The sequence below is a fragment of the Mycteria americana genome, chromosome 4 (assembly GCF_035582795.1).
Source record: "Mycteria americana isolate JAX WOST 10 ecotype Jacksonville Zoo and Gardens chromosome 4, USCA_MyAme_1.0, whole genome shotgun sequence".
NCBI classification, from domain to species: Eukaryota; Metazoa; Chordata; class Aves; order Ciconiiformes; family Ciconiidae; genus Mycteria; species Mycteria americana.
Window position 1 is genome coordinate 8,345,986 of NC_134368.1, and position 17,187 is coordinate 8,363,172.

Here is a 17,187-nt window from a genome sequence, read left to right on the forward strand (position 1 = left end):
AGTGCAGATGTTTATTTTTGGTCAGATTCATCCTTGATGAATCTGGATTTGCATATTTGAACCTTGAGACTTAGAAAAACAGGCTTGTTACGAGCACGAAGAATAGGTGCCACAGTAACAAATAGTTCATTTCAACAGGAAGAAATTATTTCTTGTGAAGCGTTATCATTAACAACGATATAAAAATAACCACAGATTACCTTACCTGTGTGAGGAAATGTGCTTTGCTGGTACCCTAAACATGGAAGTGCAATATAAATTGTGTACATTTTCTTTTTCCACTAACTGCTTTCTCTGCCATAAAGAGAGTCTCTGACTGCTAAAGTAAATTGATTCCATGTGCCAACACCCCTACAAAATTAGTGAATCTACTAGTAGATGCACTGCCCCTTTATGGAAGCCCATATCACTCACTGCTCTGGGAGTAAGTCTGATGGGGTGATTCAAGACCATCTTATACAGCGCACAAGCAATTACTGCTGGAACAAGAACTCATTTTATACAAAGCTGTATTTATCCTTAGTTTGAAACGACACTGCTTCAAATTATCCAAGTGACTCTATAGAGACTACGTTCAGGCAGTTAACTCATTAACATTGCAGTCTCCAGATGGGCGAAGACAGATCACACGGATTTATATGTTTAATGAATAGCCAAATATGGCAGCTCCTTTAAAATTATATCTAAATATTTTCTAACATAGCTAAGGGGTCACTCTGATCTATTTTAGTGTACTGCTTACAAAATCTATACTGCTTTTGAAGGCAATCCATGGGCTGGTTTGTCTTTAAAGGTGCTGTAATACTTGCTGAATATAGTTGGCCACATTACTTGCCAAATTATGGCAAAAACTGACATCCCCTGACTTTGAATAAACTTTGCTTCATGTGTTTAAACTTCAAATGTGGCTAATACCTATGGTTCATCTTCATGTGGTTGTATTTCAGCTGCTGGCCTGAGTGTTCGAAGCTAAATCAAGTCTGACAGACTGAGACGTGACACTGTATTCCTACTTAAGAGACTGTGGAGCTCCTCATAAGAGAAGCCCAGAAAATATTTACTTCTACAGTATCCCAAATCCTAAGGAAAAGGTGAATATAGAATTTAACTGAGTCCTTTTGTAGCCATTTGCTTAAAAAAAAAAAAAAAAAGAAAGAAAGACTTATTAAAAGTAAATCAGAATAGGAATGTTAAAACACTTACTTACAAACACTGGAGTTTTCATTCCTTGGAGGAACGGGAAATGGTACAAACCTACTATCTAGAGAGCTTCCTAATTCCTGCATCAAATTCCTACACCATGCAGGAAGGCACTGTGCCTGTAAACAGACTGTTGTATCATGAAAGGCCACCACTTGTCAAGCTGTGTTCTCAGATGACGCCCCATCGTCTTCATTTAAGCCTTTTCCTGAAAGAAGGGGCACAGAACTTGGCCCATAATTTGCTATAGTACCCTACATTGCTTCAGCAGAGGTACAATCCATAAACACGTACAGGACTAAAACCAGAGCTTTTTACTGCAACATAACAAGTTTCACTGCTCAGAAACTGAAGACAAGGCAAATCAAAATAATTATCATCATTATAAACATGTGTCTTCAAACAGCTGGAACAAGTTTCCCAGTGGTGGTAAACTCTGCCCCCTCCAGTGCCCTAGTGAAGACAGATATTGGTCAGAAATCAAAGAGAAGTTATGGAGAAACAATTCACTGGGTGAGGGTCGATGGCCAGCGTTGTGATTTTTTATAATTTGATGATATGTTTTGGATCGAAAGTCCATGAATCTAAATCTTTTCAAGTGTCATGATCTTGATTAATTCATCCCTTTCCTCTCTTTATGCCACTTTTAAGCAATTCACAGGGCTTTTGCCTGATCCTTTTATGTCTCCTAAGAGAAGTCTGCTGTTTCACAGAGAGAAATGTGTGAGGTAATTTACTCATGTGTTATTAAAGCCTCTCTGCTTGTAGACGGATGCATGCTCATATGTTGCCATGTTAACAGGAGTTATATGAAACATGGTCTCATTACTCATTAGAAGCTCCTGGAATAAAGAGATTACTTCAGCCACACAATACTGATTTTTTGTGATCGCTGTACATCCCATCTGCATCGCTTTCTGACTCCAGCAGTCCTTTTGTGACTGTGAAGATCAGAGAGAAAGAAAAGGGAAACTAGCGCCTTGTTTAACTTTCAGCCTGATGCCAATACCCTTCTTATTGCAAGACAGAATAATCAAGGACCCAAAGTAAATTAATTCTCTATTCAAACATTCCTATCAGAAATTATGTATGGCAGAGTTCCCTGAAAATCACCAGCATATGGAGAATTTCTTCAGAGACTTACAGCTCCCCAGGCTCTCTCAGATAAAGACAACATATTTAGAGAAGGGAATAGCAAGTAAGAGAGTTAGAGTGACTAACGGCATCGTGTTGCCTCACCAGAATGTATACCATCCAAATTTTGGCATCTTTCATCAGCTGGAGCCAAGCCCTCCCATAACGGGGTCTGACAACTGCCCTCCCCCTGCTCACCTCAGGTATTTAACTACACATAAGTGAATAGCAATAAACGAAGTGGATTATGCAAAGCAGTACCCTCTCAGGAAGGAGATAATGGCACGGCCACGAGAATTTCTCCCAGTAAGTCACTTACATCTCTAGATTTGCACAGAGTCATCGAACAATAGCCCTGGAAGGAACCAAAGGCGCCCTTACTTGAAGGCGGTTTCGGGGTATGTCATTGCAGACAGATGTTTGTCCAATCTGTTCCTAAAGACCCCACAATCATAGGAACTTCACAACCTCTCCAAGCAACCTATTCCAGTGCTTTAATGCCCTTGCCCTTCAAGAGGATTTCCTAAGGCCCGGTTTAAATTTCCCTTATGTTAATTTAAGCACATTACTCTTTGTCCTAACCATCACAAACACAGAAAACCTTCTCCTCCTCTTTGAAATGGCCTTTTACGTACCTGAAGGCTGTCATCAGGCCTCGCTTCAGCCTTTTTTTCTGCCACTACGTAACCCCAGGTCTTTCAATTTTTACTCACAGATCAGAGGTTAAAAAAAAAAAAAAAGGCAAAAACCCCACAACCTTTATCAGAAGAGGACATTGAACTCTGGCCTGTCCATCCACAAGTGTCTTAAAAATTCATTGATCGCAACTGGCCACAGTATTCCCACGCTGAGCAGAGCAGAGACCACTCCTGTCTGAGCCCCATAGCGGGATGTTTGTCTTTCTCACAACAGTGTGCCATTGCCTACTTTCAGTTAATTTTTGATCTGTTATAACGAAAGATACTTTTCTGGAGAACTGCTTTCTAGCTAGTTGTTTCCCAGCCTATTTGCTTAGCAAAGTGTTTCTCGCTGAGAGTACTTTGCAACTTGTCCCCTGCTAAATTTAACCCTGTTTTTTCAGACATTTCTTTAATTTATCACACAAAGGTAACCCCTTCCTCCAATATGCTTGCAGTCCTTCTCACCTTTATGCCTACTGCAAAGTTACCAAGCAAACTTTAAATTTTTTTACATCAAGCTATGCGTCCTTTGTTCCTAATCCACGCCGCAAGGGTTTGTTTTGCAGTAAAGGAAATTAAAATGGTTTAACACAACTTATTTTTGACCAACCTATGTTGACTGCTATTCATCTTCCAATTATTTTTGTAAACATTACAGACAATTTGTTATGGTTGATTTTTTTTTTCCTCTAGAACTGTTGTTAATTTGACTGGACTATAATTCCCAAGCTACTGTGGGAAAAAAATATTTTTTCTCCTTCTCCAGTATTCTTCAAGCTTATTGTAATTATCTGCAGACAGCTTTCATTCTCCATTGAGTAGCAGGCCAATCCCCCCTTTGATCTTCCTCATTCTATTAATGGTTCTTACAGAATTATTTCTGGTTATCTTTGAGGTCTCATTTTGTGTCTTGGCCTTTCTGGTTTTATCCCTGAATGCTTGTGCTGTTCTTTCAGATTGATTCTTAGAAATCTGACCTCTTCTTTTTTTCTGTGTGTTTCTGTCTGGTGTTAAAGTTACAGAAAAACCCTTCATCATCTACCCAGCCTGGCACCTACTGAATTTCCTATTCTTGCATTTGGACAGTCTGAACTGTGCCCTTAGCTTACTCTGAAGAACTGACAACTTTATTTCATTTTCCCTTAGCCTTACCTCTTGGGAGATCTGATTTACCAAATTCCACTTTATTGACATCTGTCTTCTTGAAACCCATTGCTTTTATCATGATCGCTCCTACCTTCCTCTTCTGATACAGAAGTCCTGAGGCAATTTAAAAAAAATTAGAAATCATCCAGCAAGTATAACAATCCCCCATCATTTAATGATACTAAAGTTGAACATACAGAGGAACAAAATGTAGCACTTCAGCTGCCAAGTAGGAAGAAACAGTAGTGAGGAGGGGAAGCTTTAAGAGAAATGGGAATCTACCAGTATGTGCTCATGTAGTGTCAAAGCAACCCATAGCTTTGGAGAGCCTTAGAGATTGTTTCCATCCAAAAGAGTGAGAAATTTTATGATCCTCGATTCAGTGAGCCATGATCTCTCAATCATAAAGTTTTGCTCTTCTGATTACCCTCAAAAATCAAAGTAACAATCTCAATAGTGCAGCCAGTACAGAAAGCACGAGCATGATGTCTCTCCTTGAGCAGTGGCACCGTACTTCTACGCACTCTCGGTACCCATGTGCATCGACAGCTTTCAATTTCTTCTGTGGACAAAGCATAAGTTTTTAACCTTGAACTTCTTAAGACTCATTTACATAATAAAGCACTTCTCTGTGCCCCAGCGCAGAAAGGGAGCTCATCTGGATCTCTTCTGAGGTGCCATTCACAAGTAGGCACATGAGATTTTACATACTTGCTTAAAGAGACAGCTTCCCCTGATGGGCCATTTAACCCCAAATGGAATAACTTCAGAAAACATGGCAATCGGTCCAAATAAACCTTTAACTTGCAAGCATTTATCCACTACCCAGAAGTAGATATTTGAACAACTGTGTTTTCTGAACAACGGTGTTTTTTGAACAGCATCCCCCAGTACTTAAAATAACCCAGCAAGACCTCACATTATAGAAATCAGCACTGACACCAACCCCTTCTTCTGCACTGCTTACTCCATACCAGCCTTCCCTTCCTGGACCTGCTGCCACTTTTCCATAGATGGAAAGCTATAGAGGTTCATCATCTTCTCAAGGGAGTGGGACCTGCAATCTGCCTGGCAGCTAAACAGCTCCTCGTTGAGGTTTCGTTCCTAGAAAGACAAAGCCCAGATGTATAACAACCCTCTGACTATTCTGCTTATCCCCCTCTGCCTGTGGGATTGACCCTGTTCGCTTGCACATAGTTGCCTCTCCTCCTGCTGCTGCCGAGAGAACCGAGGCCCCTTTTCGGCTGGTGGGGAAGGGACGTGCCTTTTGGAGGCTGTCAAGGACTGGGCATGGCGTGTGGCAGCTGATGGCCACGGAGATGATGTCTGCCAGCAGAGCTGACTGCAGCACGCAGCATACGCCAACAACGCGCTGCACGTAGAGGTTTTTCTTTGGGTGCCCTCATCGCCGCAGTAGATGGATGCCTGTTTGGGGCCTTCCCCTCGTAACACAAAGCTTATGACATTTGAGAAAAAGGAGAAAATAGGGAGAGGGGTGTTTTGGATGCCTGTAAAATAATAAAAATAATCAAGTCGGGAAGAACTGAACAGCCTTAGCCTTTCTCTTCAATATGCCTAAAAACATATTAAGAGAAAAACCTCTTTTTTTTTGGCTTTTTTGTGCAGTTAGACATTTTACTCTCTGGCCTGTGGAAATACAGGCAACAGCTGCCCTTTTGGCTGGACAGACGAGCCCCAAAACACTGTAGGCACACCAATGGCCAGTTATTTCTGGGCAGGAGTCCAGGGGCTGATCTCAGTCCCCAGCCTTCTGCAGGGCTTGGGAGCAGCCTCTGTAGGAAAGCACATGCTTTTTTCCTCTCCTTTCGGGGTGATTATCAGCAAGAGCCACTCTTGAAATGCATCTCACTCAATATTTGAAGAGGCAGCAGAATACCCTCAATGGAAAATCCCCACATCTGAAAGATCCTGTGCCTGGAAGCTGGCCAGGGCTTGCTGGCCTGCGGACCAGATTGCGAGACTCAGCTTTGCAGCCAAGAATTTTCCCCGCTGGACCAAAGAAATGCAGGAGTCCGTTTCCAAGCAGCAGCAAGCAGAAAAAAAAAGTACATGGGGTGAGACGAGTCCCAGCAGTCCACAGCAGGCAAATGTAAGCTGATATTTTGCATCTCTAGCCCCTGTCTGCTGTGTGGTCCAGCAGCATCGGTGCGCTTGTGTATGTTTCCCAGGAAGGGGATGTTAAGAAACAGCAGATGTTAAGAAGACAACAAACCTGAGGCCTTCCAGGGAGAGCCGCCTGCACTGACCACAGGAGAATATCAAGGGAAGAACTGGGTTAAACCCCTCTCCCTCCTTCCCAGCAACGCGTACCACTGAATCCACCGACTCTGTCCCAGCACCTCCACACCAAATGGTCTTCTCTTGAACAAAGTCCAGCCAAGGGAGATGGTGACTCCCTTTACTCAGTCATCTCTGGATAACTTACTCAGTTGAGACTTGGGTATAAATCCTAAATTAACCTGACATAGCTCAAGCCTCATCTTCCACAAACTGTGGAGTATTTCCCTGCGGGACTCTGTTAAATCCCTGAAAAATAGTGTAAGCAGAAACGACTTGGAAGCAACTTTCCCTATCCAACCCCCTTTTCTTAACATGCTTGTCAACAGCACAATCCTGTGTAATGCAGGGGGATTAGGTCTTGTAGGCATCTGTCGCAGAGACCCTGTCGAATAGCCGCCTGTTTGCAGCGTTGACGTTGAACCCAGCCTGCAGGATCAGTGCACAGCCTTAGCGGGGCTGAGGGATCGCTGCTCCACCACAACTTCTTAAACTCGTTCTTCTCGTTACCGCTCGCTCCCCACAGCAGCTCCCGTTCCAGCTGGGGAAGGAGTGTGCTGAAAAATTAATGAGGAGATTTAAATATCTGATTAAAAGATAGGTAGAGGGAGGGAGAAGGAGGATGATATGTTTTAAGGGGAGAACAGGCTTTCGGGTGCCTCTGGTTCTGCCACCTGGTAGGTGTAACTTGTCTCTGCAGTAAGGATGGATCCAAATGTCTCCTCTACGTTAGAGGACACCAGATTCATGTCTGGATCTTGCTACTGTCTTCTATTTTCAAGAGAGGTCAAAACAGCTCTTCCTGGCAGTCCACACTGGCCTCTGCTGCTCCAGCTTTCGTTTAATATTTTCTACTACTAATTTTTGGCACATTGTAGTGGTCAGTACCAGGGGAAATTAGGTTTCCTTTCCTTTCTGTAACAGCGTCTCCCACAGTTTACTGGGCCAGACCAGATGTAAGTTTTCATTAGTAATTAAACCAGTTTCATCACTGCTTTAGGGGAACGAATTGATTGACCAGATTTGCAGGTACGACTTGGTGTGCCTGCAGGCTTGAATCCGTCACTGCATTGACTGTGCTCTGCTCAGAAAACTTTTCATCCATTAAAGCTGATCATATCTTTTCCCCTTCTTTGCTGAGAAAAGAAAGGGTAATTAAAAAAAAAAAAAAAGGCGTCTGAAATAAATTAACGCTACAATAATGAAATAAAATTATATTAAAGGCAGAGTCTCATGCAGAAGGGCATGAGAATTGAGTGTTCAGAGTGGCACGCTGTTCCCAGTGGGCCTCCACACTGGGTAGGCTCTAATCAATGACACATGCCATTTCTGCAAAAGACAGCCCAAAGGCACGCCGGGGTGAATTAGAGAGACAATTTCAACCCTATCCTGATTTTCCTGCTTTTATGAGTTTAAATCTGATCTTTAACATTGTTTGAAAACAATTTTTGTGGTTTAATTAGATATAGTGACAATAAGTCAATAGCCAGTCTAACATTTTCTGGTCTCCAGCCTGGAAACAGTGAAGTACTGAGTCCGTGGCAGAACTAGGAGCCTATCTGCACATCTTAAAAGCCTTTCAAGCCTGCAGTTTAGCTCACTCTTCCACGTGTACCAATCTGCTAAATGTCCCTATACATGCTAATATTTTCAGATACCACCTTCTAAAGCTTGAAATAACTTATATATGTTTTTGTTCTAAACCCACGTCTAACAGTCTGCGGTTTGATAGTTTAAATCTTCTCTTCCATTTGTCAGGCCTGCATTAATTTGCAGAGGAGGCATGATTCAATCTGAACCTTATTGATAAAACCAACTAATGGCTGGAATTTACATAGAAATAATACAGGCATCAAAAGCTATCCAGGAGTTTGAAGCATCAGAAATAATCACAGTGCATTGAATAAGATCATATGAATAATTCAAGAGCTTCAGCATCACAGTTTTGGATTCCTATAAGATCATTGTTCTTTTTTCCAGAATTGTAAGCTTAAAAAAAAAAAGAAAAAAAAAAAAAAACCCACATCGAGCCTTGTACATTTATTTAGTTCATCTTAAAAAAATATTAATCCCCCCAGTAGCTCCCTGTGACTGATAAAAGTAAATGTAGGTGTGCCAGACCAAACCCAGTACTTTTTTAAGATAATTTTTTCTAAAATATCTACTAACCACAAGGCAGCAAAACTTCTCATGAGAAATAAAAAATAGGTATCATCCTTAAGTTTTTATTATTATTATTATTATTATTATTTAACAATTTGCCCTAAATATTTCTGCCCTGCTCTACCAGTAACCACTGCCATTAATGTGGGACAAGGGCAGAGCGCTGGGCTAGCCCAGGGCACCCTCTGGCTACTATACCCTTTTGCAAACAATCTCAGGCAATTCTTTCTCGAACACAGCCTGCGCGGGAGCTGCGCCACATGCTTATTGCAGCGATGGTGCCTGGGGCTCCGCACTGTCCCGGCGTTCGCCGGCACGGTCACGAGCTGCCACTTGGTCGTGTCCTCTGCCCTGGCCCACCTGCTAAACGCGTTTGGGTGTCTTTCTCACACCTGAATTTCTGCTTGGCTCTATCGGCCATTTTTAGTCTCTATTGCCCCTTCCGCGGTGCTTCAGCCCCCGTTTTCTCAGTACTCAGCAGGCTGCCTCGGCCCTTGCATTGCATGGAAAGGGTGGCCCAGATTGCAGGAATTAGCTGCCCTTGGAGAAGGGTAGAGGGCAGGCCCAGGTCTCAGCCCCGTCTCTAAATGTATTTATTATAAGAAATACAGCAGGATCTTGTTTGAATAGACAATAGACAGGAAATTAACAGTTAAGGCTGAAACTCTAGTCCTTCATTCCTGTGATTAAAAGAAAACAGATATCATGTTGAAAGAGAAAGACAATTTCAGCTTTCATGTAGCACTGTCCTTCAAACAGTGCTTCACATCAGGCATTATTTCTCTGCAGAATTTAGCCATTAATTTCCTTCATTTAAAGTAAAAGGCATGCACATAAGATTATAAAACGCTCTGTATTCCCAAACAGACAGATCATAATGGCTCATCCTGAATATGCCATTCCGTCCCTCCACACAGATATTAAATGGCTGAGATAAATCGTGGCTTGGGGGTTTACAGAGGCATCATGTCAGTGATAGCAATGGATTACAAACTTCCTCCTTTAGACAGCAAACACCCAATTACCAGCATCATCTTCCTTCATGCTTTGAATAGTGAAGGAGGGGTTGGCATCCATAATTTTTCATTTCTCAATAGATGGAGGCTGATACGGTAATGCATGTTGCAACTGAACACATTGATATCCAAAGTCATTCATAAACAAAATGCCACATTGCACAACCCGTGGGGACGTTTCGGTGAAAGCAAGGAGCCTGCTCCATCTTCGCGTCCCTGTATAGTGTGGGCGTGCGTGGGGAGGCATGCAAACACTCTGGACATGTTTGCACCGTGAGCAAATAAAACGCTTGTGATAAAAACACGTTCTTCAACATAGCACGTACAATAATCTGGTCTGATCTCAAAGCTGACCCTGTTTTGAGCAGGAGGTTGGACTAGAGACTTCCTGAGGTCCCTTCCAACCTGAATTATCCTATAAAATGGAAGGGAATGGGCGGCTGAAAATCAGCTGGGTCTTTAATGTTTGTTCTCTCCATAGCCCAGGTAAATAGAGAGTTCAGAAAATGTAATTATACTCAGCAATAACAATTAAATGCTAATTACTTAATGAGAAATTAAATGTTTATTAGGAAATGGGGGGGAGGGGGCAAACAGCTCTGCGAGTCCATGGTGTTTCCTTGTGGCCACACACAATAGCCTTTGAACAGTGACCCTGGTGACCACTTCTTCCAGGACAACAGAAAGGCAATACATGTCTTAATATCCAGAGAGACATGTCACTCTGAGCCTCTTGCCACAGCAAAGCTCACCAGCTCCTTGACCCCTTTTCTTTCAGGGAAGGGTGCTGGAGGACCCAAATCTTTATTTCCCTATGTGTATTTTAAGCCAGACCCATTACATGATGTAGCAACACGCTGCATCCTACCATCATCCCTGCTTGGCCAGCTCTCTGCGCACTCTCACCAAGTTCGCAACACCACCAAACTGGATTAAGTGGTTGTCACGTTGGAGGACAGGGCTCTATTCAGAAGGACCTGGACAGGCTGGAGAAACCAGCTGATGGGAACCCTGTGGAGTTCCTTGGACAGCAAATACCAAGTCCTGCATCTGAGATGGGATAACCCTAGACAGCAGTACAGCATGGGGACCGACCGGTACTGTAACTAGGGCTGTGGAATCTTCTTCTTTGGAAATAACCAAAATTTGACTTGGCAAGGCTTGAGCAACCTCAGCCTACTTTGAGGATGGCCCAGGTATAAGCAGAAGTCAGACCGGATATCTTCCAACCAAAATAATTCAGTGAATTCAACCCTTGACCTGCCCAAGAGCTCCAAGCATGGCAGAAGTCTCCTAACAGAAGTGTTATAAGCTCTTCCTTGCTGGGTGATATTAGGCTTTTCAGTTCAAGCTTAAAAAATGTTCTTTAGAAACTTGCTAGCAATAAAACGCAAGAGAGCTAGCTGGAAACAATAATTAAACATAAATGATTAAAAAAAAGATTGATCCCACTTGCAAGCATTTAAATATGCCAGCTGCTAAATTACAACATTGGCACAGACCTGGATGCCTGTGCCCATTTTAAACAGTGCTCAGTGAGATCTGTGCAGATAGCAGGCTGCCCGTGCTGGCCCTCGTCCTGTGAGCAGATCAGCCTGCTTGAACCCTCAGTGACCAGAAGAACATTGAAACGAAACCCCCATGACTTCATGGGGACTCCAGGATGAGACAAGCATGCATCAGTATGGCCTGGACCATGGGATCACCACTTAAAACGGCCTGGTGTGGTTAGAGGGGTCTGCAAATTCTTTTTAAATTTTCTGCTTGGGAAAAGGCACCCAAAACTTAGAACGAAGGGAATACAGAGCAAGTGGCATCTGGAAGAGGATGGTTAGCAGGTGGGCACATCTCTAATGCTGCAGTGGTCACCTATGTGCATCAGGCACTCATCAGTATGGAAAGCAAAATCCCACACTCAACTCCAGCAGCATCCAAGATACTTCTCCCAGCTGTTGCCCCAATCCCATTTTTTGCTGCCCAGCAGAAGTCTTCCCTTTATTAAGTATTAAGGCACAGCACTGGTCCCTTCACAGGCACACAGTCCCAAGAACAAACAGGATAAAGCTGCAGACAGGAAGGAAGCAATCCCATACATACATTAGCCCCTGTGGACAGGGACTGCGCATATAGGTTGATTTGATCCCTTACCCCACCTGCTCCATTTGCAGGCTGAATGATTCCAGCATGAACAAGAGCAGTAGAAAGAGTACAGGGCCTCATACGAGGGGGCTCCACTTCCAGTTAGGGCTCAAGGCATGCACTGTTTAACAGCTGAAGACATAGCACGAGATTTCCGTACACCCGCATTGCCAGCTGGAAACAAAGGAATGACGGGCACGTACAGCCCATCCTCGGGAATCATCTCAGGTCCCTTTCACCGTCACTTTTGCTCACAGGCACGTATCAGGCTGTACGTCATGTGTGTCTCCTGCTTTTGTTAGTCATTTCATTTGTAGGCAAGCGATCGCGTCTGTTGCTCCCTTAATTATGGAAAAGTTGTCTGTGCACAATTTAAACAAGTGCCCGTTCTGCTCTTTATCAATATTGAACACGCTTCCTGTCTCTTCAGTGCTCCAGCTTGCAGCTACACAACATTTGTTCATAGCTGCAGGCTATGTCAGTGAGACTTTGATAGAGCAACAAAAGAGTTCCTCGTTCAAACAAACAGCACTAGTGAATCGACCGGAGTGTTGCAAACACTGTCAGGATTGCGGCCGACCGGAGCTGCACCGGCTCGCGGCTGAAAATGGTATTTTTCAATATGTACAGTGAATACTGTTACAGCACCTGCATCTCCCTTGGGAGGTGTTGCCAGTGCTCCCGTCTAACCTGGCCTTTCAGCTGTGAGTGAGCATCCGGGCACGTATCACAGCACTTCGGGAGGCTGGGGTGCTACTCTGCTAGACGTCACATGGACGTACCGGAAAGGAGAATCTCCCCTGTAACGCAGGGACACACACGCCAAGTACCTTGAAGGCCCTGCAAGTGCTTCCCACTCTCCACAGGGAAATCAAGCTGTGATCTTAGGCATCTAATTTAGGTGTGCAGTGCACTAATGTAAATGCCTCCGGGAACCATTCACAGCCCTGCAGGACAGGGCACAAGCAGTGAGAAAACACAGCCCAGGAACGAAGCGTTGCATCCATGTTTTTGCCAGACGTTTCTTCTGACCTTCTCCAGACCTGCAGGTACCACCAACAGTGACCAGCAAGAAGAAACCCTGAGGACACCAAGCCAGGTGGTTACTGAGTGGCAACAGATGATATCTAGGGGTACTTTTTGATCACAAGTGATGTATGCAGCTCTAAATTGTTGTAGTTTGGCAGCAGGGAAGAAAGTTGCCTGCTGATCTTGTCCTTGCAGCTCTGGTGTGGGCAATGTAGAAATATTGGGGTGGACAGGAAAGCTGTGTCTGCTGCAAGAGCAGGCAAACTTGCTCAACAGGTCTGCTACAGAGGCAATGGGCAGTTTTGCTTGCAAATCTTTGCCTCCTGCTCCCCATCCCCAGGAAAACTGAGCTCCCTAGTTGTGGTTCATGTCCAGAGCAGATCTCGCTTTAGAGATTTGGTGGGTGCTTGCTGGGACGTGGGTTGCAGGCAAGGTCAGGCTCTGTCCCACAGAGGTGGGGACGAAGGCACGAAGGAGCCCAGGAGAGCCGTGGCTGACCAGGGCCTGGCACTGCCAGCAGAGCACGGCAGCGGCTGGCAGCATCGCGAGCAAGCAGGAAGGCTGCAAATGGAGGGGTCATGTCCCGGAGCCCCTGACACACGCCTCACCTTCCACCTCTCCGCGTGACACGCATGGTCTGGACGCCCAACCCAGGCAGCTACAGCTGAAAATGCTCTCTCAGTAGTCACAGAGGAACCAAAACTCCACTTAGCCCATCTTCAGCAACAAAGGTGTAACGTTTATGATAAGTTTTCTTATTTTACTTCTCTCCAATTAGAAGAACACTTAAAAATACAAACTATGCACCAGCATTACTTCTTCACTGTGAGGGTGGTGAGGCACTGGAACAGGTTGCCCAGAGAAGCTGTGGATGCCCCATCCCTGGAAGTGTTCAAGGCCAGGCTGGATGGGGCTTTGAGCAACCTGGTCTGGTGGAAGGTGTCCCTGCCCATGGCAGGGGGGTTGGAACTAGATATCTTTAAGGTCCCTTCCAAACCAAACCATTCTCTGATTCTAAGATTCTATGATTATTACGCACACCGAGAAACACTATATTTATGCCTTGAGTCATTTCATCACAGAGGCAAAATTAGGCCTTTGCTGATTGCCAAATACCAGGAAACTTTAATGAATCGGTTTTGTTATACAGGATAAATGGCATAAAATCTATCACGCCGTAAGTGAGGGCTTAACTTTATTTGCATAATGATTAAAGCAAAGTCGCAAATCACATTATTACACACAGGTAATAATTATCTGCATCTTTTATGCGAGGGTTGACTTATTTCTGGTGGCTTTAGTGCCAGTTTTTCAAGTGATTGGTGATTTTGGACCCTTCTGTTCTGAGCTGTCCAGCCTGACCTAATCTTAAAAAGGCTTTGAAGGTCAGCACTTTCCGAAATTGAAACTTTGCTAAGTTAGCCTCCTGCACATAGAGAAAATCACTACTTGCTTTTTCAAACCCAGCTGTCGCTGCTCAGTCTCATGACCATATATGAGCAAGAATCAAGGAAATAGAAGATCTGTAGGCCACAAAAATGCTAGCAGGGTGTGACTGTTTTACTGCAGGAACAATACTAGGGTGTATAACTCAATATACAGAAGAAAAATCACACTAACCAAGACAATCTAAACAAATGTCACATCCCTGACAAGACTTGAATTTTAACTTACGTCATTGGGACTTGCTGCCAGGTAAACTCCAAGTGTTAGAGCCTGACCATTAGTCAGAACAAAGGTCCATCCAGAGCCCAGTGTCTTGTGACTTGCACGGGGAAGGAGAGGATGTAACTCTTGGCCAAATCCCCAAGCTTCTGGAAAACCAGGAGTTTAGCAACAGTTCGAGCAGGAGGTTGCATCTGGACCCCTTTTTTTCGGTTGCCACCATGTACTGACCTCCTCACAATTTCTCAAAGCCCCTTCTGAATCCACCTCTGCTTTTGCAACAGCCTGTGCCAAGGAGTTAGTGACCTCAGTTATATTCTGGGTAAAAACTACTTCAGTCATATTGTTTCATTGCTACTAGTTCTTGCTTTGTGCAAAATAGCAATGAGTCAAGATCATCGCACTCAGCTGAGCAAACCCTAACCCCAGAGAGGACCTCCTCCGAACGCCCTCCTTCTTCCACAGCCGTTACCAATCCTTGGACCTTTTCCAGTTCTACTTGGCGCTCTTGAGAGAGTGTGGCCAGATCTGCAGGAAGCATTTAAGCTGAGAGCATAATATGGCTTTACACAATAGTGAAATGACGGTCATTTTACCTTGTCTGGAGGTGTTCAGATGCATTCACAGACAGCTTCATATCAGGTACTTGAGGCCACAGATGAGTCTGCAGATGCTAAAGATTTAGGTGGACTTTCAGAAATTATGACTCCAGGTCTCCATTGCATCTCGAAGTATAGTGCCAGGGGCCAAGAGGGACACAATCCTAAAATTTAAAAAGCACAGTCAGCATGTCAGGGCCCATGTGCTTCCCACTGCTGGCTGTTATCTCAGCACTGCACTTTGGGGAAAACAAGCTTGAATCATCTGTTGGTGGAGGGGCTGTCATGCACTGATGTGTCCAGAGCACATGAATGAAACCTCGGGTCCAGCAAAGACGGGCCAACAGATGATGCGTGCTCCTGCTTCCCTTCTGGAGCTTGAACCGAGATTGCCTTCTGGCTTAGTTTTGAGGTTTTACAATATGACTGATCAAGTGCTTAACTCAAAGCTCCCTCCCCGCGCTCCGCCTGGCTTCTGTACAAGCTAAAGCCAGAACGTGCAGTTTTAATTTATACCACTAGAATAACACGCTCAGTTGTTCCACCAACAGAGAAACACACGTCTCAGAAACGTCTTTTGCCAAAGTCTCCCTTTCTTTGCAACAAGCCCGCTGGCTGATCCGTCGGCCAAGAGTGCCCTTCGTTACTCTGCAGCAGACCCCCGGCTCCCCTCTGGCACTGCAACTCCCGCAGAAAAGAGGGTCACCAAAGCACAGCAGGCAACACAGCCGCCCCCTCCTGCTTCCCAAAGACACACATCCTCCCTCCACGGGCGCAGAGGGAGGAAGGGGGGAGATTTCTGCAACGCCAGAGCCTTGTAGGCAGTTTTCTCTTTCAGGATGACTAGAATTGCTAAATAAAAATGACCATGTGAGAAATGAGTCGTCAGAGCCATTTTCCACCAGACTGGGTAGGCAAGAAGCACGTACACACCGATGCCAGTGGTTCAGCCACTGCTTCAGGTCCCTGTACCCCTGGAGCTGCGGCAGGCACTGCTGATGTTCCCATGGGGAAAGGACCACAGCAAGCTCTCCGCAAGGGCTGATGTGAGCACAGCAAATGCTGTGTGTACACAGCCCCAGCTCTGCAAACCCAAAAAGCACAGATAGAATAATAAAATCGTTTAAGGTTGTGTAAGTAACCACATGAATACACAGGAAGCCTATAAATTCTTTTCAGACTGCTTTGGTGCACTCGTGCTTGCAGATTTCTCACACAGGGAAGGTAAGGCAGAGAACGGTGCTTTATAAGCTGCAGATAAGGACTTGACTGGAAGGTTTATTGATGGAAATGTGATAAGCGAGAACAAATGGCAGCACTGAAAAGATGGTCCTGCTTCCAAAGAGTGAACAGAAAAGAGTGTTTAGCTGTGTTCGTAATCATGTGGCTTTTATTTCTAGCTGCAATTAGATATCACCTGGTCTCTCTCAGCTATGCAGAAATTGGGACTAATACAATAAAAGGTCGTTTCCCATGTGCAATTTTCAAGTGCCTGTAGGATATTTTATTGCTCAGATGATAGCTAACACTTCCAAAGGCCTGTAAGTCAGGTAGGAATGCCTTCCTTTTCACATACGACTTGGATGTCAATCTGCAGGGTATTTAGGCAGTTAGCTTCTGGTAAGACATTCCAACTTTCACCAACATTACCAAAAATCAAAGTGGGATGATTACATCAGAAAAAGATATTAAGAATCTTTCTCTGTCAGGGTTTTAGTAGTCTAAGTCCCAATGCTCTTCAGCTTGAAAAGGGCTCTGAAGAGCCAAAACTGATTTCCAAAAATGGAGCCACAAGCCATCACCATGGGGTCCAGACTGACCTTCCCACTTCTACCACGGCAGCCAGGACTTTTTAACAGCCTCTCAGGACTCGCATCTCAGTGCCCTGAAACCCTACGATGGTACTTCAAGCAGGGCTGTGGCAGCACAGGACATCCCGTCTCTTGGTTTATTCAGCAGTATGCTTCATTTTCCTCCCTTTACGTCCAAATGCTTTTTAATGACACAGCTAGGAACCAAGCAGCACTGAATTACCCCTGATGTTTGAACACCTTTGTTTTACATTATCTATCCATGCAGAAAAGTGTTTGAGCAGTGGTTTTCTCTTTTCCTGGGATA

General features: G+C 44.4%; 1 long non-coding RNA gene across 1 annotated transcript in view; it reads right to left on the minus strand.

Annotated features, from left to right (window-relative positions):
• LOC142408872 (uncharacterized) overlaps positions 1-15,290 on the minus strand; it is a 65,833-nt gene extending 50,543 nt beyond the window's left edge. The window contains exon 1 of the long non-coding RNA XR_012775452.1: positions 14,480-15,290. This is a non-coding gene — a long non-coding RNA (uncharacterized LOC142408872). The remainder of the gene's footprint in view (positions 1-14,479) is intronic.
• Between the last annotated feature and the right edge of the window lie 1,897 nt (positions 15,291-17,187).